The following is an 8583-nucleotide window of genomic DNA, read 5'->3' on the forward strand; positions in this document are numbered from 1 at the left end:
GAATAGCAGAACCAGAAGAGGAAGGAGATATCTGAGTAATGATCATCTCTCTGTTTACCCTCATCCCTTGGCCTCTCAAACAATAAAGCCAAAGGAGACTTAACTTGAACTAGTGGGGAAAATGGGGGGAAAGTTCAGTCTAGCTTATTGTGAAACTTTTTAAATAATTGGGGCAGGATTTCAAATACTGAAATAAAACTTTTTAAATTATTAATAAAAAGTTACTCGAAATTTATTGAAAATTTAGAAGACTACAGGACTCACTACATAGTGGAATCTGCATCATTAAAACTGACTTGTGCTCTTATCATCAGAAATTGAAGATTGTCCCTAAACATCGACTGCTGAAGTGATAAGTGATGGAAATTCATATTGGATAGCATAATGCTGAGAGCATGGAAATTATTTCCTTTCCATCTTCAGTGTGTAGAGAAGAATAAAGGTCTCTAGGATGGCCCTGAAGGTGCAATTCTAAATTTAGGACAGAAGGTGAATAGTAAAATAGACCTATGTCAGCCATTCAGAGATTAGAAATGTGGAGAAATATACTCATTTATGTGGTCAAACATGGAAGAGAGGATGTGGCAAGCCGATAGCCAAATGCCAAAGGTAGAGATATTTAACAAAATATCATGAAGTTGAAACAAGTCTTAAAAGGGGATCTAGGCTTACAGGAAGTAGGGCAGAAGGATGGAGAGGGAAATGGTGGACTAATACAGTTATAACACTCAATGTACATATGTGAGAATATAAGTAGGAAACTTGAAGGGATAGGTGGGGTTGGGGTAAGGGAAGGAAGAAAAATGGAAAGTTTGACAATGATCCAGATGCACTGAACATTGAAATGCACATACACTCTATTCAACACTGACATGATGAACTGAAACCCCTTTGCACAACTTGCTAAAGATAATTTTTTGAAGTTTTAATATTAAGAGACCAGAAGCATAAACCTTTATAGATAAATAAGAGGATAGTATTGACATATTGTTGAGGCTTTTGTTCCTTTCAATATACAAAATTAAATAAGTATCAAGTCTGCTGCAAATTTCTTAAACTGCAGAGAACCAAATTCCAATATTCCTTCACTTTAAATAAAAATAAATCTTATAGACTGTGGGGGATAGCAAAGATGGCCCTGAGAGGAAGTTGAGTGGGCAGAGCTGGATTTGTTTAGGTTCAGTGTGTAAACATCTCATGGAAGCTTAGGTGCATGATAAGGTGTGGCCTTTCAGTGATTGGTTGGTTCCATTTCCTCTCCTCCCACGCAGTCTTTTGCTTTAAAAAGGGGATGCTCCTTGTTAATAAACGAGTTCCTGCTTGGTTTGACTCCCAGCTGAGTCTGATTGTCTCCTGGGCTACTGGGCTAAGGGAGGCTGGGGAACAGGCGAGCAGCCGCACTTCACTTCGCATTTACCTCTCCTCGGACCCCGTCTGTCCAAAGACGGACGAAGACCCAACAATAGACCTTTAGGTTTCCCAGTTGTTTCTAAATATCTTAATGTAATGCATTGGAACTAATTTCATTCCATATTTAAGTTTAAATTGTAAATCACTAAATTCTTTTAAAATCCTCTCCCTCGGGCACAGGTATGGATAGATAACTGATGTGGGCAGAATCAGAATTATTCAGAAGGCTGTAAATGGATGCTTACTTAGTTTACTGTCTGCTGGGTCATAGAATACAGAATGTCCTAATTGGAAAAAGTTAGCCTTCCCAGGTTTTCTGCATATAAACACTCCATCAACATTTTGTTATTAGAGGATTATTCAAGACTAGCTATATGTTGATTGATAATGACTAACCATGACAGGAAGGAGAGGGAAATCCATCTACACTTCAGTGAGGTTCTGATTTGTGCTTCACAAAGTGTTATGAAAGCTCTCCATGAAAATCTAGCAGCTGCATTTCTAAAAAGTCCTTGTGTGGTAACATTTTGTTTCTTTCTTTCTTTCTTTCTTTCTTTCTTTCTTTCTTTCTTTCTTTCTTTCTTTCTTTCTTTCTTTCTTTCTTTCTTTCTTTCTTTCTTTCTTTCTCTTTCTTTCTTTCTTTCTTTCTTTCTTTCTTTCTTTCTTTCTTTCTTTCTTTCTTTCTTTCTTCCTTTCTCTCTTTCTTTCTTTCTTTTTCTTTTTTTTTTTTTGAGTCCGGTTGTGGGGCCTGAACTCTGGGCCTGGGCGCTGTCTCTCAGCTCTTCAGCTCATGGCTAGAGCTTTACCACTTGAGCCACAGCGGCACTTCCGGCTTTTTTTTTTTTTTTGCTTATGTGGTGCTGAGGAATCGAACCCAGGGCCTCATGCATTGCAAGGCAAGCACTCTAGCACTGAGCCACCTTCCCAGGCCCTGTGGTTACCTTTTCTGATAATGTCTCAATTCAAGTATTTCTCCTTGGAGTTCCATACTATTCAATGATGCTGTATTAGCTCCTTGTTAAAATTTGCAGACCGGTCTTGGTGATGAAATGTGTGCTTTTCAAAATTGCTCTCCTAATTCCATCCCCAAACTGCAAACAACATTTATCTGAAAAAATTTGTATCTGTTGATATTGCATATATTTTTATGTTTCATTTCAAACCTAGAATGCAGTAAAAATTTTCATAGCAATTACTCTGCACTAGCTTGTGGGCAGATTCTAAAGTAAATAATATACTGTGTTTACGTAGAGAATTTGAGTATCCAAAATTTTCATATACCTTTGGTCCTAAAACCAATACCTTACTGATATTGAGTGATAAATACAACTTCCTATAAGTACAGAAGTTTTCCTTGTATCTTTTTAATATATATTTTTTATTGTAAATATACTGTACAGAGGAGTTACAGTTACCTAAGTAAGGTAATGAGTATATTTCTTATTGAGCATTGTTACCCCCTCATTTGTTTTTCCTCTACCATACCATTCCTTCACTCCTCCCCAACTTCCCCATTCACCCCCCACCCCTTGATAGACTGTCTTGTACACCTCATTGTTAGAATGGGTCAACCTGTATCCTTTCCTTATATCTTAAATGAAGAAGTGCTAGCTTGATTTATGCTGATTCTACTTGTGTAGACACACCTAAAATCACTCATCAAGGCCAAGAGCACATAAATGAAACACCATCATTTTTTGTTACTTGGTATAATTGTGTTCTACACATTTATTGACAGGTTACAAATTATTCTCAAACTTTAAAACATTAAAAATATTTTCTTTTTTTCTTATTTTCTTGGCCAGGAAATCAGCAAGACCTTAGTCAGCATTTCTCACATAAGACTTTTCACATGAGTTGGTTAAATGTATGTGTAGAATCCAGTCCTTGGAAAAAGCTCAAGTAAGGATGCCATTTAAAGCCTTATAACTTTTTTCTTTACCAGGGCATTCTCCTTCTACTTTGATTGTTGAGAGTTTCTACAAGAGCAAGCATTCTGTGGGGAGCAAGGAAACACCATATGAACTTTAGTTACTGATTTTTCTGAGTGATTTGCTATCCCTTGTACTGCATTTTGCAAGTGGAATCTCTCTAAATGTACAAGTTTTAAGAGATAAGAGAGTGGTAAAAAAAACGCTTAGAGACAAATACATCTTGAACATACTTTGTTCCAAGCATTCCATTTGAGGCATATTCAACACCTAGTGAAACTTGTGTTGGCTGTATCTATGTGTCTTTCTCCATGTGTGCATGTATACATGTGTACATGTACGTGTGTATTTGCGTGTACAGTAACATACATGTGTACACATATAAGGGCATATACACATATGTGTGCATATATAAATAAATATACATATACAAATATATGTGCATATATATATCAGTTGTTCAGTGATTTAATCTATAGTTCACAGCACATTGTCTTTCTCACAAAGTGTACATGATAAATTGCTCCTAGGATCTGTGTTCTATGATGGGCATCTTTTGTACACACTTCCCACATTCCTTTTTTTTTTCAACCCTGTGAGCAACTTCGGTCCACTTTCCATAGGCTAGCTTTGTTTTCATTATGTGTAGTTACTAACTGATAATAAAAGAAAAAGGTTGTTTGTAAAAGAAAAAGAACTTTTTGATTCCTATGAGATAAAATTTATAATAGTAAACGTGAAAAGGAATTCCTAGATCTGCTGTTTTGCCATTTATTATGGCAAAGAATAATATCCAGTCACTCTTATAACTCTTAAAGAATGCAAGGGTAACTGATGGTCGCTATCATGTTCCCACAAAACTAGTGGATCCTGAAGGATAGTAGTAGACAAGCCGAAATTCTAAGTACCAGACATGGTACTTAGACATGGGAGAGAGTGAAAGAGAGAGAGAAATATCACAATACTAGAAGTGCATAACAGACAAACAAGAGCTGTATGAGAATATTCATACTGCTATCTTTAGACTCTATGTGTACATTTGAAGGTATTTGTTATATGATAACAAATCAACATGAAATATAAAGTTATTTTGATAAAAATAAAAATAACTCAGAAGAAATTATAAATGCAAAAACAATCTTCACTGAAGCAAACTCTCAGAGATATTTATGACTTTGAAAAGGATAAAGTGGCTGAAGTTAGTATAAATTTAGAAGTACAATTCACAAAAATATAAAAATATATTTATATCTCTCATTCTATTACCCAAAGCAGAAAGCAAATGTTGTTTAGATGATTTTTTAAAACACAGTTTCTGGGAAGGTGGCTCAGTGGTAGAGTGCTTGTCTTGCATGCATCATCCCCAGGGTTTGATTCCTCAGCACCACATAAGCAAAAAAAGATGGAAGTGGTGCAGTGGTTCAAGTGGTAGCGCTAGCCTTGAGCTGAGGGACAACACCCAGGCCCAAGAGTACATGCCTCATGACCAACAAAATCAAAATAAAGAACAACCCACAGTCTGTCACTGTTTTGGCCTTAACTCTGTAATACCGCTGCTTCAGCCTAGGGATAAAATTTTAGGTGTGGACATTTATCAAAACTTCTGACTCAGACTCTATTTGATAATTTTTTAAATAAATATTTTGATCTTAATTTTCCTCTTTTTAAATGAACATGCACCTATAAAAATTGGTTTGACCATCCAAGTAACCTTCTCAAAGTGCCTCCTAATGATGATTTACAAAAAGTTGTACTAGGGCTGGGAAGGTGGCTCAGCGGTAGAGCGCTTGCCTTGCATGCATAAGGAACTGGGTTAGATTCCTCAGGAAAAAGAAAAAAGCCGGAATTATTGCTGTGGCTCAAATGGTAGAGCGCTAGCCTTGAGCTGAAGAGCTGAGGGACAGCGCCCAGGCCCCATGACCAGACCCCCCCAAAAAAGTTGTACTATATTTCAACAAGTAAAACAATGCTACAAATAAAGAAAACAATAATTAAATGTTAATAATTAGTAAAATAAAAAACAAAAATAATATCACTGTTTTCACTATTTGAAGTGTACTACATATTAGATTTTACTATTTTCTCATAATCCTGTACATTTAACACTGACTGAGGTTGTGATGTTCATCAAGAGTTTTATAGAATATGAATAGTCTTTAAAGCTATCCACTAAGATTACTATTTATGGCTCTTCTCATTATTTGTTTATGGCTTATATCATCATTTTTCCTCGTTAACTTATAAACTGAGGAAGCCCTAAAGTTTTAACAGCCTGTGTAGTTAACAAAGTGTTAACACTTCATTCTGCTTCTTTACACAAAAACTTTACAACTTCTCATTGATAAAGTTTCTCGAAACTCTGAAATGTACATACTTGGTAGTATATGTCTGCTACAATAAATCTTAAATACTTTATGGAAAAGTTTTATACCTGCCAAACAGTCCTAATTTTGGCATATGTAAACAAATTCCCAAAATTAAATATATTTAAAACATTAAAACTTTTAACAAACCTTAACACTTGGTGCAGTGTTCATTATGACAGGTGCCTTGTATAGAATAATTGAATCCCCCTCCTACACATTTCTTGAGCAACAAATATCTGGAATTATTTTGTTTTTGACATGTCAATCTTGACTTTATTCTTAAATTTGTGCTTATGTAAGAAATATATGGTTCTAAAATTTCATGACAATTCTTTTGAACTTACTTTTTGTTGAATTGTCTAGTTTAATAAAATCCAACTGCACTTTTTTTGGGGGGGGTCCATCTCGTGGGGCCTGAACTCTGGGCCTGGGCGCTGTCCCTCAGCTCTTCAGCTCAAGGCTAGCGTTCTACCACTTGAGCCACAGCGCCACTTGCAGCTTTTTTCTTTTTGCTCATGTGGTGCTGAGGAATCGAACCCAGGGCCTCATGCATGTAAGGCAAGCGCTCTACCACTGAGCCACCTTCTCAGCCCCCACAATTGCACTTTTGATATAAAAAATATTCTGTGCTCAATTCAGCCACACATACACTAACATTGGAACAATACAGAGAAGAGTAGCATGGCACTTGCGCAAGGACGATATGCAAATTCGTGGTGTGTTCCATATTTTTACAACAACAGATGCTGGAGGGGATGTGGCCACAAGGGAACCATACAACATTCTTGGTGGGAGTGTAAACTTGTTCAACCACTTTGGAAGGCATTATGGAGGTTCCTCAAAAGATTCCACATAAAGCTCCCCTTTGACCCAGCAGTCCCACTTTTGGGGATTTACTAAATGATCACAAACAAGACCATACTAAAACTAACAGCACAACTATGTTTATTGCAGCATTATTTACCATAGCTAAGATATGGAACCAACCAGCTGTCCCCACTACATGAATGGATCAAGAAAATGTGATGTATATACACAAGGGAATTCTATGCCTCCATCAGAAAGAATGACATTGCCCCATTTGTTAGGAAACGGAAAGACTTGGAAAAAAATTTATTAAGTGAAGTAAGCCAAGTCCAAATAAACAGGTCCCATGGTTTCCCTTATTTTCAATAACGAATATATGTCTGGGTTAAGCAGACAAGGTCAAAAGCTATGTGCATATGAACAGAAATGATAATGTTAAGGGAATTGAACCCCACGATAGGGAAACAAGTAGTTTTTTGTTTCTTGCTATTGTTTCTAACGTACTTATAATGTGCGATGTGAATTTTCGTTTCTTTGTATGTTCGTCCCCCACGCTATAACCCTTGTTTTCTCTGTGTTTGAAGTTGGTGCATCTGCCTCTTGTATGTACGCTTCTCTAATTTGGGAAGGGGAAGGGAAAAAATGTGTGCGCGTGAACGCATGTGCATGCATGTGTGTTGGCATGCTCAGAGTTTGAAATCAGGGCTTAAAGGTCTTGCTAGGCCTTTCTTCTCTAGGTTGGTGAGGTACTATATGAGCTACATTTTCTTTCCTGGGTCTTTGCTAGTTCATTAAAAATTTTGAAAAATAATTTCATGAATTTTTTTTTTGGCCCTGATTGACTTCCAATGGTTATCCACAGATCCCAGGCTTCTGAGTAGCTATCCCGAGTAGATAGGATTACAGGTGTGACTAGCCAATACAAGGCTTTCAGCATAATTTTAAAAGTAGAAGAAAATTTACTTCATGGGGGCCTGTTTAATTATCTCCTACTTTTAAAACATTTTGGATTGATTAAATGTGAATTTATTTCATTTTTGGATTCTTAAAAGATAGTAAGTGATGATATTTAAAAGTTTTGGTACTTTTTAAAAAAGGAAACTGGAACTGTGGGACAGAAGAAATTTGTTTCTCTTTGGACCTCAATTTAGAAGCTCAGCTCTGTGCATGATAATCCAATGTCACCAACACAGTCTGTGTTGAAGACAAAATGTGATAGAAAACAATCACGATGGGCAATATTTGCTATGCTATAATTTCTTGGACAATATGAATATTGAATTGAGAGTGTAAGAGAATGGAAAGAATTTACCTACCTTTTGTGTATTGCTGAAAGACTTTTGGAAACTTTGACTCATTTCCTTCCTCACTGTGTGTCTTTGGACCATGCACTTAGTGCCTTTAATTACAATTTTTCCCAACACTAAAATAGTAATAACATTAGCATTATAGCAAATGTTATCTTAAGAATTAAGAGAAATAAAACTTGTAAAATACTTAACATAAACTTCTATGCATGAGCTTTGAGTTTAGCCAGAAGTTTTTTTTTAAATACTAAATAGAATGTCATAAGTATTACAGAAACCATTACATGTAGTGAGCAATGTTATCTATTAATCATGCTCTACTTCCAAGGAAGCCGGGTAGATAACTTCTCATGCTGTAAATCAAACTGGTTATCTTAAGTCTTGTTAGTGTAAAAATATAAGGGACATAATAATGAAGGAATGTTGTAGACTGAGATGAAGTCCAAAAGAAAATGTACAAAACTGATAAAACAAAAGTATCTGAGCAGTATATTGTGTTTTACATCATTTAAATTACATCTCAAAGATAAGGCAGACCTAGAAGAATGAATTGTCTTTTTGATATTCTATCATAGGTCTTTTCTCATTCATGTAGAGGCATCATCAGATTTGAGGAACTAAGTTTTTGGTTTGCTTCCTTCCATTTAAGTTACATCATTTAAGTTACATCACAAAGATAATGAAGACCGAGAAGAATGAATTGTCTTTTTGATATTCTATCATAGGTCTTTCCTCATTCTTGTAGAGGCATCATCAGATGAG

At 36.0% G+C, this 8583-nt stretch overlaps 1 non-coding gene across 1 annotated transcript; it reads left to right on the forward strand.

The window, feature by feature from the left end:
- The first annotated feature begins 6333 nt into the window (after positions 1-6333).
- Positions 6334-6440, forward strand: LOC122127680. The gene has a single exon (XR_006151247.1). It is a non-coding gene; the product is annotated as a U6 spliceosomal RNA (small nuclear RNA).
- The last annotated feature ends 2143 nt before the right edge of the window (positions 6441-8583 follow it).

Source organism: Dipodomys spectabilis, unplaced genomic scaffold (assembly GCF_019054845.1).
Source record: "Dipodomys spectabilis isolate Male_0828 unplaced genomic scaffold, ASM1905484v1 ptg000307l, whole genome shotgun sequence".
Lineage (NCBI taxonomy): Eukaryota > Metazoa > Chordata > Mammalia > Rodentia > Heteromyidae > Dipodomys > Dipodomys spectabilis.